The sequence below is a fragment of the Bubalus kerabau genome, chromosome 22 (assembly GCF_029407905.1).
Source record: "Bubalus kerabau isolate K-KA32 ecotype Philippines breed swamp buffalo chromosome 22, PCC_UOA_SB_1v2, whole genome shotgun sequence".
Lineage (NCBI taxonomy): Eukaryota > Metazoa > Chordata > Mammalia > Artiodactyla > Bovidae > Bubalus > Bubalus kerabau.
In genome coordinates this window covers 33,731,307-33,748,301 of record NC_073645.1, presented here as the reverse complement: position 1 = coordinate 33,748,301, position 16,995 = coordinate 33,731,307, and the positions used below count along the sequence as shown (strand labels likewise).

Below are 16,995 nucleotides of genomic sequence, written 5' to 3'. Positions count from 1 at the left end.
AGTATTTCCATAAGGCAGGGTCCTGAAAGCAGAACTGTTCGGTCAAAACTAAAGTGCATTTGAAATACGTATGCTAGTGTTAGTTGCTCAGTCGTATCCAACTCTTTGCAACCCTCTGGACCGTAGCCCGCCAAGCTCTTCTGTCCATAGATTTTTTTCAGCAAGAATACTAGAGTGGGTTGCTATTCCCTTCTCCAGGGGATCTTCCCAATCCAAGAACTGAACCCTGGTATCCTGCATTGCAGACAGATTCTTTACTGGCCGAGCCACCAGGGAAGCACTAAAATATGTGTAAGTATTTCTAAACCGTCTTCTTCCAAAGAGAATGCATAAATCTACACTCTTTCAATCTTGACAATCATTATTCTTTCTCATTTTTATCAATCTGATGTATGAAAAATGACATATTATCTATATTTCTTTGATTAGGGACGGTGAAGAAATCTTTCCATTCTTCCCGTTTGTGGTATTCAGGCAAAATACGGACTATAGTTACATTATGTATAATACTCATCATGGTTTTAATTTTTCTTAATTTGCCAATATTTAATCATCGGAGGAGAAGGAAATGGCAACCCACTCCAGTATTCTTGCCTGGAAAATCCCAGGGACAAAGGAGCCTGGTGGGCTGCCATCTATGGGGTCACACAGAGTCGGACACGACTGAAGCACTTAGCAGCAGTAGCAATCACTGGAAGTTTCACATACAAATTCAGACTACTACTTCTCATTTAAAAAAAAATTTTTAAATGTGAGCACCACTGGGTCAACATTTATTAATGACAAAAACCAACTAGTGGTGAACAGAAGTTGTGCCCACACAGTGCTCTCCAACTCAACAATCTCATATATAATCCCTACTGAGTTCACTCATTTATGTAACCTGCCTGATCTCTTGCAGGAATTTAAATTTAGCATTCCACTACTATTGAGTTACTTGGCTATATACTAGTTATGAGAATTCTTCCTGTGAAGGATATATGTGTGTGTGTGTGTGTGTGTGTGTGCGCGCGCGCGCGCGCGCGCGCACATATTATAAAGTATTTCTTGTCTCAATTTTTAACTTAATGATATTGTTCATATATACATATATATAGAAATTGTAGAAATTGTAAAGTCTTAATCAAATGATAGCAATGTTTATCCTTGGTTATAAGAATGGCTTTCACTTTTATTTATCTTTGTATCATTTTTTTAAATATATACAAGAATTCCCTCCTTTTACAATTAGTGAGGGGGGAAAGAAAAAGCTATGTTCATTTTGAAACAGAGAATGATAGTTCGGTTATGTTCACTTTTAAACGGACAAAGAAAACTCTAATATACAATACCAGAGGAGGGCAACATTATAATCAAACCCATTTAAATTAGTCCACAATAGTTCATGAGGAGCCAAATATAGCCAATACTTCAGATTTGAACTGCTTTACAAGCGATATTCAAAAGTGTCTGGAGTGATCTGATTCATATTGAAGTTATAAAACCAAATTTCTGAATACTGGCAGTTCAGAAACCAGCTTTTTCTTCAATTATGAATATTTCAATTTTCATAAATATAAAAACTATAGTTTCGTTTAGTCAACATTTAAAATATACTAAATGCCATGAACTGCACAATGTGCCAAGTATGCAACCATAATAAAGCATATTATCCTTACCTGTAAGCTAACAAACAAGTGTAAAGGCAAAAACAGTGTGGTAAGAGCTGTTGAAGCACAAAGGCAATTATGAGCCTTGGAAAGGCTTCTTCTTAAAGAGACAACATCTAAGAAGAGATCAACTATAGGAGTGGGAGAGGGCCAGGAATCCTAAAGTCATACTGACTCCTCTTTCTCCTTCATCTTTCATATCCTAACAATCACTAAATCCTACTCATTCTTCCCATAAAATTACTCCTGACTCTTCAACTTCTCTTTATTCTCAATGCCACTACCCTGAGCCAGGTACACTGAACATTCTCCTGTAATAGCTTTGTAACTGGTCTCAAGCATCCACTCCCCACCTTATTCTTAATCTAATCACTACATTGTAATTAAAGTAATCTTTCAAATACTCAGGGATTTCCCGGTGGTTCAGATGGTAAAGAGTCTGCCTGCAATGTGGGAGACCCAGGTTCCATCCCTGGGTCAGGAAGATTCACTGGAGAAGGAAATGGCAACCCACTCCAGTATCCTTGCCTGGAAAATCCCATGGCAAGGAACCCAGCAAGCTACAGTCCATGGGGTCGCAAAGAGTTGGACACAACTGAGCGACTTCACTTTCTTTCTTTTCAAATACTCAAATCTAATCAACCAACTATCCAAATTAAAACACCTGAATGGGAGAGGGGGTGGTCCCACAAACACAGCCCTCAAGATAAAATCCAAAATTCTTAGCAATAATTCTCAAGTCTTTCATGATCTGGCCCCTGACTTCAGCTACAACTCCAACATTCCCCACCTTATCCTCTGGTCACATACACTTCTTTCCAATCCCCCAAGTTCTGCTAGCTCTTGTCCCTAAGACTTTACATGAGCTATTTCATTTGATCAGAAAGCAGCATAAAATGATCTCAGTTCGTTTCCAAGGCAAACCATTCAATATTATAGAAATACAAGTCTATGCCCCAACCACTATGCCAAAGATGAATTGGAACAGTTCTATGAAGACCTACAAGACCTTCTAGAACTAAAACAAAAAAAAGTGTCCTTTTCATCATGGGGACTAGAATGCAAAAGTAGGAAGTCAAGAGATACCTGGAGTAACAGGCAAGTTTGGCTTTGGAGTACAAAATTGAGCAGGGCAATAGCTAACAGACTTTTGCCAAGAGAACACACTGGTCATAGCAAACACGCTCTTCCAACAACACAATAGACAACTCTACACATGGACATCACCAGATGGTCAATACCAAAATCAGATGGATTATATTCTTTGCTGCTGAAGATGGAAAAGCTCCAAACAGTCAGCACAAAAAAAGACCAGGAGCTGACTGTGGCTCAGATCATGAACTCCTTGCAAAAAACAGGCTTAAATTGAAGAAAGTAAGGAAAACCACGAGGCCATTCAGGTATGACGTAAATCAAATCCCTTATGATTATACAGTGGAAGTGACAAATAGATTCAAGGGATTAGATTTGATAGAGTGCCTGAAGAACTATGGACGGAAGTTTGTGACACTCTACAGGAGGCAGTGATCTATGGACGGAAGTTTGTGACACTCTACAGGAGGCAGTGATCAAACCATCCCCAAGAAGAAGAAATGCCAAAAAGCAAAATGGCTGTCTGAGGAGGCCTTACAAATAGCTGAGAAAGGAAGAGAAGCGAAAGCCAAGTGAAGAGGAAAGATATACCCATCTGAATGCAAAGTACCAAAGAATAGCAAGGAGAGATAAGAAAGCTTTCTTAAGTGAACCATGCAAAGAAATAGAGGAAAACAATAGAATGGGAAAGTCTAGAGATCTCATCAAGAAAATCAGAGATACCAAGGGAACATTTCATGCAAAGATGGGCACAATAAAGGATAGAAATGGTATGGACCTAATAGAAGATATTACGAAGAGGTGGCAGAACTGTACAAAAAAGACCTTAATGACCCGGATAATCATCATGGTATGGTCACTCATCTAGAGCCAGACATCCTGGAGCAGGCCTTAGGAAGCATTACTATGAACAACGCTAGTGGAGATGATGGAATTCCAGCTGAGCTATTTCAAATCCTACAAAACAATGCTGTTAAAGTGCTGCGCTCAATATGCCAGCAAATTTGGAAAACTCACCAGTGGTCACAGGACTGGAAAAGGTCACTGCAATGCCAACGAATGTTCAAACTACCTCACAATTGCACTCATTTCACATGCTAGCAAGGTCATGCTCAAAATTCTTCAAGCTAAGCTTCAACAGTACATGAACAGAGAATTTTGCAGATGTACAAGCTGGATTTAGAAAAGGCAGAGGAACCAGAGATCACACTGCCAACATCTGTTTGATCATTAAAAAAGGAAGAGAATTCCAGAAAAACACCTACTTCTGTTCCATGGACTATGCTAAAGCCTGTGTGGATCACAACAAATTGTGGAAAATTCTGAAAGAGATGGGAATACCAGACCACCTGACCTGCCTCTTGCAAAACCTGTATGCAGATCAAAAAGCAACAGTCAGAATTAGACATGGAAAAACGACTAGTTCAAAATTGGGAGAGGAGTATGTCAAGGCTGTATATTGTCACCCTGCTTATTTAACTTATATGCAGAGTACATCATGGGAAATGCTGGGCTGGAGGAAGTGCAAGCTGGAATCAAGATTGCCGGGAGAAATATCAATAACCTCAGATATGCAAATGACACCACCCTTATGGCACAAAGCAAAGAAGAACTAAAGAGCCTCTTGATGAAAGCAAAAGAGGAGAGTGAAAAAGCTGGCTTACAACTCAACATTCAAAAAACTAAGATCATGGCATCTGGTGCCATCAGTTCATGGCAAATAGATGGGGAAACAATGGAAACAGAGACAGACTTTATTTTCTTGGGCTCCAAAATCACTGTGGATGGTGACAGCAGCCATGAAACTAAAAGATACTTGCCCTTTGGAAGAAAAATTATGATAAACCTAGACAGTACATTTATAAAGTATAAAATATTTTAAGTATTTATATTTATCAGTATATTTATATTTATCACTTTGCTGACAAAAGTCCTTCTAGTCAAAGCTATGGTTTCTCCAGCAGTCATGTACAGATGTGAGAGCTGGACCATAAAGAACGCTGAGCGATGAAGAATTGAGGCTTTCAAACTGTGATGTTGGAGAAGACTCTTGAAGAGTCCCTTGGACAGCAAGGAGACCAAATCAGTCTATCCTAAAGGAAATCAGTCCTGAATATGCACTGCAAGGATTGATACTGAAGCTCCAATTCTTTAGCCACCTGATGCGAAGAGCTGCCTCACTGAAAAAGACCCTGATGCTGGGTAAGACTGAGGGCAGGAGAAGGGGGTGACAGAGGATGAGATGGTTGGATGGCATCATCGACTCAACAAACATGAGGTTGAGCAAACTCAGGGAGACAGCAAAGGACAGGGAAGCCTGACGTGCTATACAATCCATGGGGCTGCAAAGAGACAGACATGACTGAGCAACTGAACAACAATAGAAACAGGTTTACAGTTCTTCACTGAGCTCCATGCACCCTTCAGATCTCAGTTTAAAGATCAGGGAAGTCCTTCCTGACTACTCAAAAGCATTTCTGAATACTGTCTCCCCTCTCTGTGCTCCCACTTAAAACTTCCCCTATCAGAGTATTTTTCACACTGTATCATACTTGTCAGATTAGCTATTTCACTCCCTCATTTAAAGCAGTGGGAAAACAGGGAGCTTACTGTCTTTTTCACAGTTTTATTCTAATAGTTATAAAATAATACCTAACAGTTTAATTTATTGAAAGAATTGTTGAGTATTTGTTAACTTGGGCTTTATCTACCCTACTAAATAGCAGCCTTCCTACAGTTTTCCTCTAAAGTACTTTACAGCTTCAAAGATACTATGAACTTTTTATTAAGCACACAATAAGCATGTAGTAAACACTTGCTGAAACCAGTTGAACAATAAGCAAAGACAAAAATCTTGTCTCATTGCATACTTCCCTATACTCAAAATTAAATCACTCAGATTTTTTAATGAATAACTAAAATGGCAAGATTTCAACTATTTTCCTTTGTTTATAAAGATCTGAAATGCTCCTTATATTCTTTTACTAGTTGAAAGAAATAAACTGCTCTCCCCTCCAAATCACATAATTCTATGTATTTTTGTAATTCAAGTTAAAAAAGGAATCTTCAAAACTGGAAGACCAAAGATTGAGAAAGTACCCAAAATTAACATGTTCAAGGGAACATTACTGTTCAGAGAGAAATGGAAAAACACTGCTCTAAGCAGCATGAATGAACATGATGCGAGAGTTAATTTTCATGCAGGCTAAAGAAATAGCTGTAAATAAATAAATTGTTCTATATTAGTCCATGTTAATTAGAATCAAGGCAAGAGTGCACAACTCATAGCATCTCTAAACTCATTTCCCCCCCTTTTCTAAAGAGGCAAGATGAAATAGTTTGGACTGAAATAGTTTGGACTAACATGCACGGAAACTAAATATTATACGGTAACAAATACATGAGAGTTTTTCAAGAAATTTGGTATTCCTTCTTATGGGAAAGCACAAGATTTATTATGTAATTTTGATTCTGAGCAAACAAAAGTTTTGAGCAAAGAACTGAAAATGTGTTTACTCAACCTAAAAGTCAAGCCATAATTGAGATTACAGCTCTCTTGTTCAACACTTCACTATATACATAAATTGTAAGATTCTCCAGCAAAATAAAAGGAAGAGGTGGGATAGGGGGAATTTAAATGTCTCAAGATAACTAAGATATAATCATAAATGTCATATCTTGATTAAACTTAATCTGAAAAGTTCTTAGGCCACAAAGTCTAAAGAAAAAGATCTGTGAATATTTGCTTTAACAGCCTTTCTTTCCCAGGAACTCAAAACATGTCAAACAGAACCTAAGTATTCTCAAAGAACACTTAACTCTTTAACATGGGCTAATTGGCAATAAATCAAAAAGTTGGTTACCTAATTATCAGTGTAAAGCAAACGAGATAAAATGTAATTCCTATCTTAGGTTATATGCACTAAGGTGACTACAGTATTTTAAAAGTATTTTCAACTTAGAATTTGATTTTCAGTACTTTTAAGCTAAAAATTAATCTCATTTAATTGCTTTTTGTGTGTATAAACCCACACATTCCTTCACTAGATCTTATTTGATCATAAAGTCTGTCCATTATTCATTCTATAAACTATCAGAAACTGTCAGAAAAAAATATAAACAAAAATAAATTTACCACACAGCAAGATTAGAGGAGTGTGGTGTCAAGGCAGGTATATTACATTTAAGAGTCAGTATTTAATAAGTTGCCTTTTTTATAAAACAAAGTTTTTCTCATATTCATATAGTTCACTTTTTAGACTATTTAGATGAAGACCAGTATGCTCAGTTATTTATCTATTCATCCTAACAGCTGTTAAAACAGGATAATCTCATTATCTCTGTATTACATTTTAAAAAATGCCCCAAAGCAAAAGTCTTCCTCATACAAGATCAAAAAAAAAAAAAACATGGAACAGTCAAGCCCAATTTAACTTACGGTTAATAAAGATTCTCTCCCATCAGAACCTACTCTAAATATGGAAAGGCAGCCCATGCTTATAGATTTGAATATATATTTAAAAAAATTTTTTTTTGCAATTTAACATATTAAATCTAACCAGTTCCCAACTGGTTAGATGTACTATCTACTACTATGTGACTATAATTGCAAAATGAATCCCACATAGTTTACAGAAGCTTTAATGTAAAAAATTCTTACATCATAAAAATGTAAATCATTTAGTAATTTGCAGGTAGCAATTGATTTATTATTTAAATTATGCCAGAAAAAAAGAAAAAGCATTATTTGGCCATACTTAATTACTCTCAGAAGCAACTCAAATATTATCAAATTGTTAATTATAAAAGCTGGGTAACGGTATGGTCAAAAAAAAGATGTGTCAATTATGAAATTATTTTTATTTTTACACATGATCTACCTTTGAGGATTATTCATTTTCAAAGAATTTGAACATAATGGGCTTCCCTGATGGCTCAGCTGGTAAAGAATCTGCCTGCAATGCAGGAGACCCTGGTTTAAATCTTGGATTGGGAAGATCCCCTGGAGAAGGGATAGGTTACAACTTCAATTATATGAAACTTAATTTTAACTTTCTTTGATAAAACAAAAATCTTCAAGATCTTACTACAGGGTCATTATAAAAGTATCAATTAGCATAATATGTGTGTGTGTGTGTGTGTGTGTAAATATCAGGTATAGTGAGCTCCAAATGAAAAAAGGCCACATAAGTTTATTTTTGCATGTAGATAATTAGTTATGCGTTAAAGCATTACTCACAGAGCTAACTCTATAAAAATTACATAGCTGACTTTAAAGGCAAATTTATTAAGTCCTTCCTTTTTCATATCACAAAATCTTTAAACTGAAACATTTAACTCTAAAATCCATTTGTCTGATAATAATAATTAGCATAGATCCACTCAGTACCTTTTTTAATTAAAAGAATAAGCTGGTAAAAAGTATGTTTTATAAAATGCCTTGACAGTATACTATCCTAAACAATGGATATAAACTAGTTTCATACTTTACAGTTTCTAATCAGTTTCAGTATCTGTTTCTCACAGTCTGATACAATGCTGCAACTTCAGGGTTGCACAACATTCTGGGGGAAATGTATAAAATTATTTACATTGAAATACTTAGTCCTGTACACACGCATCATGACAATTTCACAAGAGTGGTCAAACTTTTTAAATAAAAATATTAATAAATTCTAATAGAATTAAGTGTTTGTTTCAAAAACTGTGACTCCATTTTAAAGAATCATTGTTCTCAAGTCCCAAAACAATTTTTGCTTTTCATGCCTTATTTGCAACCTAAAACATTAACTGATTTATGTCACTCACTCACCCATTGACCATCATTATATTTGATCATCTTTAGGTCTTTCCTGCCCAATCCAAAGTCCAACACAGACTCACGTTCTGGACCTTCAATACACTTTGTTCCTGTCCTAAATACGCATGTTCTGTGTGTACTACTATAAGCTATTATATAACAGGAGGTGGGATAAATTAAAGAATACTGCAGCACTATAAGCCATTGAGCATGCTGAGTTTCCACAGTTGCTTAGTGGGTGTTCTGAAACTAGGCCATATTTCTAGTATTAAGAATTTCAAATCCCTACTTCCAAAGTACAGAAATAAATGTTTTCAAAATTAAATCATAAAACCTTACTATTTTAAGCTGCCTGGTATATAAGTATCCCATTTCTATGACTTTAAAACTGTAATTAACACATGGTAGATAAACCAATATTTGTTTTAGCAACAAAATAAGAAATAACTAGCTCTTTTACCTATCCTTATATAGTCAGAAAACACAACTGATTACAAAACTAAGACAAAACAAATTTATGTGAACCAGAACTAAAGCCCTTTAAGTGAAATATCAAATTCTTTATCCCAGAAGACATAAAGAAAACAAAGTTGAATTAAAAATAATGTATTTCAGGTCATCCAAGCTGCAACATTCTACAGACTTCTAAGTATTATAACCTCCAATCTAATTTTTCCAGTCTAGGTTACCAAAAATAAACAATAAATCTTACTCTTTAAGGACTTCCCTCATAGCTCGGTTGGTAAAGAATCTGCCTGCAATGCAGGAGACCCAAGTTCAATTCCTGGGTAGGAAAGATCCTCTGGAGAAGGAAATGGCAACCCACTCCAGTATTCTCACCTGGAGAATTCCATGGACAGAGGAGCCTGGCAGGCTGCAGTCCATGGGATCACAAAAGTCGGACATGACTTAGCAACTAAACCACTACTCTCTTTAACAGTTTAAAAGTTGCTTTATGTCATTTTGTCATATCACTGCAACAGGTATGTTTTCATTCAAAACTGATAAACATGTTGTTACTCAGTTTTACATATTTCGTACCTCAGTACACAAAAGAAACACATGGTAGGTATAAAATCCAAAAGCTTTTAAGGCAGTAATAATATACTGCACTAAATCAGGACTTTCAATCATTTTCTTCAACTTAATTTTAATTAATAAATACTTATAATACCTACTATGTTTCATCTCATTAAGCAAATCTTCCCAATAACAAAAGGCTAACATTAAAACTGCAAGGAGATCCAACCAGTCCATTCTGAAGGAGATCAGCCCTGGGATTTCTTTGGAAGGAATGATGCTCAAGCTGAAACTCCAGTACTTTGGCCACCTCATGCGAAGAGTTGACTCACTGGAAAAGACTCTGATGCTGGGAGGGATTGGGGACAGGAGGAGAAGGGGACAACAGAGGATGAGATGGCTGGATGGCATCACTGACTCGATGGACGTGAGTCTGAGTGAACTCTGGGAGTTGGTGATAGACAGGGAGGCCTGGCGTGCTGCAATTCATGGGGTCGCAAAGAGTCGGACACGACTGAGCGACTGAACTGAACATTAAAACTTGTTATCATTTTAGATGGAAACCTTTCTGAAATATAATACCTGTTCCTGTGTCATTATCAAAATTTACCAACAGCAATTAATATCTTTGTCATGATCTTACATCATTTTTGCTATACTATTCTACATATAAAACAGATGGCATCTTAAAAGATTTTAAGTATTTATCACATTAATTTATTTTTTAATGTCTTATGTCTGCTTTTTAAGTACTTTACCCTTGCTCTTATTTTCAACTTTCATAAGGCCTCTAGGAGTACCCTATCCTTTCTACATTTGGCTACCAAACTTTAAAATAACTGTGCATTATGAAATTTTAACGGAGAAGGCAATGGCAACCCACTCCAGTACTCTTGCCTGGAAAATCCCATGGATGGAGGGGCCTGGTGGGCTGCAGTCCATGGGGTCGCTAGGAGTCGGATATGACTGAGCAACTTCACTTTCACTTTTCACTTTCAGGCGTTGGAGAAGGAAATGGCAACCCACTCCAGTGTTCTTGCCTGGAGAATCCCAGGGACGGAGGAGCCTGGTGGGCTGCCGTCTACGGGGTCGCACAAAGTCGGATACAACTGAAGCGACTTAGCAGCAGCAGCATAAAATTTTAAAGATCCCTCAATTAAGGCCTAGGGGGTTCTAAGAGCAGAAAATGTGTTTAAGAGCAAAAGCACTATGATATCTTTGTCCTTTTTGGCCTGTTTGTTTAGCGGCCCTAGACAAATTTTCTATTATAAGCCTTACAAGGTTAAGACATTGTGTACTGGAGAAATGGTAGTAAAGAGGACAGAAATACTTGATGCTCATCATGAAGCTTACAGTAATGCAAAAAAGACAAAGACATTAAACACATCATTACAAAAATGATGAGTATTATAAAAAGGAAATAACAGGTGGGAGACCTTAAAACAGGAGAATCTAACTCGAGATCAAAGGCTTCCCCAAGGATGTGATATTGGGGCCTGACCAGCAATTAGGAGGTTAGGCAGGTGAAGCGAGCATGGGGCTGTATCCAAGGAGATGACACCAGAAAGTTTTAGTTTCTTAAAAGATAACCTTGAGATAAGTGAGACGTTATAACATTTATATGGGAATTGCTAAAATGTGAAACATTTAAAAAGGAATTTCTCAGATTTCTATAATGAAAATAACAGGAAGGACTGCTGTGCTTAGTTGCTCAGTCATGTCCAACTCTTTTGTGATCCGCCATTCTCTTTTGTCCATGGGGATTCTCTAGGTAAGAATTCTGGAGTGGGTTGCCATGCCCTCCTCCAGAGGATCTTTCCAACTGAGAGATCAAATCCAGGCCTCCCACACTGCAGGCAGATTCTTTACTGTCTGAGCCACCAGGGAAGCTCAACCAGCAATACTGAAGTGTGTAGCCTATCCCTTCTCCAGGGGATCTTCCTGACCCAGGAACAGAACCAGGGTCTCCCATATTGAAGGCGGATTCTTTACCAGCTGAGCTATCAAGGAAGCCCCAACAGGAAGGATTGAAAAAAAGCCAAGTATGAGAATGTTTTAAAATGGGAAACTATGGCACGCTGGGAGAGCCGAAGAGCCTTCATTTCATCTTCAAAAAGTATTAAATCACACTGCATGAAAAATTACTTTTTAATAATCAAGTTCAGAGAACTTTTAAATCTTAAAAAACTTTCAAAGGCATACAAAGACTTCTAGCAGGCTACCAGAATATAACTACTGATCATACAGTCTGACTTTTAAGCAAAGAGGGGCACTCTGAAGTAAGTATGGAAAGAGGCTATTTTTAATGTTCTCAGAAGAGTGCATTTTAAATATCTGCAAAATAACTCACCATGAGTTCTAAGGAAGGAAATTCATAAATGTTACTCTTAACATGATACATAAAAGCTGAGAAAAATATATTTAAGTATGATATGAAAAATATATATTTAAATACGATTTTGAAACATTTTATTACTATCCAAGTTCCATGCTTCAGAATTATTTCACGTTAGGCTGATATGTTCTTCTTCTATTTAACTATGAAAATATACTTAGTTAAAAATTTTAAATAATAATTTGAAGCAGATTCCTAACATTAGTGCAGATCCATAGTTCAAGCCCCAAATTAAATGAGGCACAAAAGGCATACAATCTCTAAAGATAATAACTTTAATGAAAGCCTACTGTATCACTTAAAATATTAACATTAGGTCATAGACGGACTCCAAATTGTTATTCCCTGCAATTCTCCAAATGGACCTTAACATCTCTAACTTCTATGCTTTTTCTACCCTCCATCCAACTTATTCCTCAAGAGTTAGTTCAGGTTGTATCCTTCAGTAAGCACTGATGATTATACATGCAGTCTGAATTAATTCATCTGAGTTCTTCAGTGTATACTGCTACCAAAGCACTTGTCACACTGCAAAACAATTAACTACTGTTTGTCCCCTTCATGCAACAAACCATGAACTTACTAAATGCAGGAAACAGTATATTTATCTCTGTGCCTTTACAGACCGTGAAACACACAGCACTCAGGAGAAGGTCTGTGACATGATTGAGTATGAAACTAGTGAGAAACACTTACATAACAAAACTTAAAGGTTAACTCAAAAACTATCTGCAAAATGGTAAAAGTCCTGAAGGCAGTGTTGTACAACACAAAACCGGAAACAGAGAAAGCCCAAATTTTACTGATGAAATTAACTCCAAATTCTAGACATCACCCATGTCAGAACACATCATTTCTACCTACAAGGCATTAGAAAAACTGAAAGAAAAAATATTTATCTGTCAACGGTCAAATTACTTAACTAAACTTGCAAGATTTATAAAGTATTTGAGGGCAAATAAGATGCTTAAATTGTGTGTTCACAGTGCTATGAACATTAAAAGATAGACATTCCAAAATATTTCATAGTAGTCTTTCACATAGGGACAAATCATACCCTCTTTTAAGGTCACCTATAATGTTTTAGCTTCAAGCAATATGTTCATTATTTCCAATAAAAGAAACTTTAACCTTTTCTAGCATGAACTACTTTCTGTGACCAGTTATGACATTTACAAAAGTTGGAATGAGATACATAGTGTGAAATAATCTAATTAGTTCTTTAAATCTTGATAATGGGAACATCATACTTTCTCAAAGAGCACATATGTTAGCAACATCTCAAAAGCTGAAGAGCCCTCTGCAATTAGAATATGCTTTTCATACACTAGAACTTTGATTTGCTGAGTTAAAGATGATGTGCTACAAAACTGGGAACCAGAAAATGCCAAAGACAGAAGAAACATTATGTTAAAATAATGCAACTACATATTTTAGAACATAAATTAGTTTCTTAGACTTACGCATGTTCTTTTCTACCTGCGCTGGTTGACAATTACATTTCAGAGCACTCCAATACTTGAAGCACACTATAGGTCAACTTGTGACAGAAATTTTTAATATTTTAAAAGTCAGAGTTGATAGTAAAATACAAAATTTAACTACTGTGTTAACAGAAAAAAATATTTCCAAAAAGATATATAGTACATAGCCTTGATACAACGTAAAAGTCAGAAGACAGGAATAGTAAACCTGACCTATATATTCTTTAGTCAGTAAAAGATTTAGCCTTAAATTATAATATGCCTAATGCTTAATGTGAAATATGTAATGCAGGAAATATAAGTCAAATAATAAGCAAAAATAGCAACAAATTTATTTGCAGTACTCCTTTTTCAAGTATCACATAGAAGTACTTTATTATTCTGCTGCTAAATTACAGCCCATTTCTAATTCATCTATAACAAAGTATTTACTAATTCCCCACGGATCTTATTAGGAAATATCAAAGTTTTATATCTAAGTTTCCTCTCCTAATTGGTATCTTATAATCCAGTTCAAGAACACCTTCACTAAGCCCAAGTTACAGAACGTCAGAATTCACCGAAGGACAGGAGTCAGCTTGTTTTTCTGTTGTTTTTTATTGTTTTGAGAGTGTTTTGGTCTTGTGATTTTTTTAATTACTATAAGCATATATTCTATGCTTTTTCATTCATGAAAAATACATAAACGATACAGTGAACTGAATCCTATGAAGATATAGTCTTTCATTTAATCTTCAACCTCCAAAGAAATTCATTCTTATATCTGCATGCCCAGGTTAGTGTATATTTTTCAGTTAAAAAAAAAAAAAAACACAACAGATTCTGGTATTCTTTTCTCATATGATATTTAAAATCTAAAAAGTATTTAAACTGTTTAAAGAATACAAGTCTTACAGAAATATTAAATTACACAACAAATATTGATAATCCAGAATATTTTTAAAACAAATATGACTGCAATTTAACTGCCTGGATAACAAGGAATTTCAATTTTCACGCTTGCCCTCAAAATCCATACAGGTAAAGCAAGGCAAAAAAAAAATATACCAGCAGTTATTCAGAAGCCATCTTTGGGAGCATTCCACCTAGAATTCCAGTTTATTATCTCTCTTGAATATGGGAGAAGCCCTCTCCCAAGTCACTGAAGAAACAAAAAAAAATTCAAAAAGTATAATTCCAGCCAGCATAACAAAAGAATTTATGATTTTAGTGTTCCGTTTGAAAAGTGAAATGTTTCAAATTTCTGACTGGTTTCTAGTTCACAAGTTGCTGTGTCTTGTTACCATTATCAAAACAGTTCTGATCAACTTTCTGAATATGGTAGCTTAAAAACTCAAAAAAAAAAAAAAAAAAACCAGCTGCAAGTTATTAATGTATTTCTTAACATCACTCTTTAATCCATTACCATTCATAACAAATAAAAGAGAAAAATCTTAAAAACAGCTGAAAAATTGTATTAACAATCAGAAATCAGAAAACAAATGCCAACCTGAGATCAATGTGTTTTTCAAAAACTGAACAAACGCCGGGAAAACGTAGTAACCTTAGAGATAGGCCATGTCCGTTATTTCCAAACTGGCATTTCAAGAATATAGTTTTATATGTCAGCTTTATGTTACATTTAAACCATTAGACAAAGCCTTTATTTCTCTGTGGTCTACTTTAAAATGCATATGCATAATTAAAACTTTTACAGTGTGCCTGAGGTGCAAATTAGTATTTAAAAGATTATCATGTTCAGTCTAAGATCCTTATGTAGGTAGGGAATGGTCATTTACATAATTATTCCTAATAATTCTTGTCACTGTCACACAGAAAACAAACACTTAAATTCAAACTATGAACTTTAAGTTTGCTGAATGTCACAAATTGTACTCAATAGCTAAATCTCAAATACATAGTAAGAGACAGTTACAAGGGCTATAACATGTAAAGGTGAGAGTAGAGATTAGCAACTAATAAACTGAGGTCTTTAAGACAATCTTTCTTAAAGGGTTGATGATGTAAAAAATGGTGACACAAGTGTACTCTAAGATTCTGAAAACCTAACAAAAAATAGTTTTAGATACAACTATCCATTACTCCTGAGTACTGAGCAAGGAGAAAGTGCTGACATTCACGAAGAAGTGTATAATACTGCACAGGTGTAAGCTTAGATATAGACTGGTGGTACTTATCGTGAGGGAAGCAAATACTATACAGTCCACATCTGCAACCCAATTTTGCTTCAGCATCCCTAGAGACTTAGAAAACATTTTTTGGGTAGATTGCAAAATATTGCTTCCTCTTTTATTCTCATCACCCCCATTATGATACAAAGCAACAAAAAAGAAAATCAAATCACCAACTGAAAGGGCTGAAAGCTTAAAACACACGCACAGACACACACACACACAAAAGCATCTTCTTTTCAACTATTGAAACGGTATTCATTTCACCTGTTTGTAGATCCACACTAACACAATTACACAAACCCTCTGCTGATTTTTGAGGGAAAAAAAAGGAAGGCAATTAATGGCTTGGAGTCATTCTTCTTCTACCTAGGAAAGGAGGGGAGGGAGGTGGTACAAAACAATGGATACTGAGGGGCTGGGGGAAAATCGTTTTGTCCCGAAGCCTCTAGCACTGGGGGGGGGGGGGGGGGGGGGGAGGAAGGCGGGGAGAAGAGTACTTTTCCTCTACCCCTAAAAAGCCTCCGCGGAAAAAGGTTGCCATTAGGCATGTCCAACAGAGCACTCTTGGATGCCTACAACTCGCTTCACCAAGCAACACACCCAAAGCCGACTCACCACTCTTCACGGAACCGAGAGGAGACGGTGAGCGCGGTGGGCTTTGGGGAAGGGGCGAGGAAAGACTCCACCCCGTATCACTACCGCTGCGCCAAGGCCCCCGCCAACGATTCGCACACCCACGGGGCGCCCCGCAGCCTGGGCCCGGTGACCCCAAGAGCCTAGTGGAGCGAGACTATCCTCCGGGCGCCCCCGGCCCCGGCCCTTGCGCCGGTTAGTCCTCGTCCGGGCGCTGTCCCGGCCGGCCGCCCGCCCGCCGCCACCGCAGGCCCGGCCCCCGGGCACTGTCAGCCGGCCGGCTTGCTCTTGGTGCTCGGCTGCGGGCCCCACAGGAGAGTCAGCTCCCAGGGCCCGGGCCTCCCGGCGACAGCACCCAGAAAAACGGCGGCGGCGGCGCCTCCTAGGGCCCCGGCACCTCGGGCCTCGCCCCGGCCCCGCCGGCTCGCGCCTGTCAGGACGCGCGGGGCCTCCCCCTACCGACCGACCGCCCGACGGACAGGAAGGAAGGCAAGAAGAACCGGCCAACAGGCACCCTCCCGCCTCGGCGGCCCCTGGTTACCGTCAGGAGCCCGGACTTCGCCATCCTCCTCGCTCGCCCTCCTTCCTCCTCCTCCTTGGAAGCGACGCTGCCCAACCGCCGCCCCCCGCCCGCCCCTCCCCCACTCGCCCCGCCCCGCCCCGCCCGCCCCTCCACACTCTCTCGCTTCTACCTCCCCGCCCCGCCTCTCGAGTGCAGGCCCGTCAATCGCCGGGGAAGAGAAACAGG

General features: G+C 37.7%; 1 protein-coding gene across 6 annotated transcripts in view; it reads right to left on the bottom strand.

Moving 5' to 3' along the window:
* SHOC2 (SHOC2 leucine rich repeat scaffold protein) overlaps positions 1–16,995 on the bottom strand; it is an 88,060-nt gene that overhangs the window by 69,286 nt on the left and 1,779 nt on the right. Inside the window, exon 1 of one of the 6 annotated variants that reach the window (XM_055560150.1) lies at positions 16,940–16,964. The exons of 4 other annotated variants lie outside the window; for them this stretch is intronic. The gene's annotated coding sequence lies outside the window, so the exon portion shown is untranslated. Of the gene's footprint in view, positions 1–16,788; positions 16,895–16,939; positions 16,965–16,995 lie in introns of those variants that run through there. One more of the 6 variants, XM_055560147.1, reaches the window with a different exon arrangement.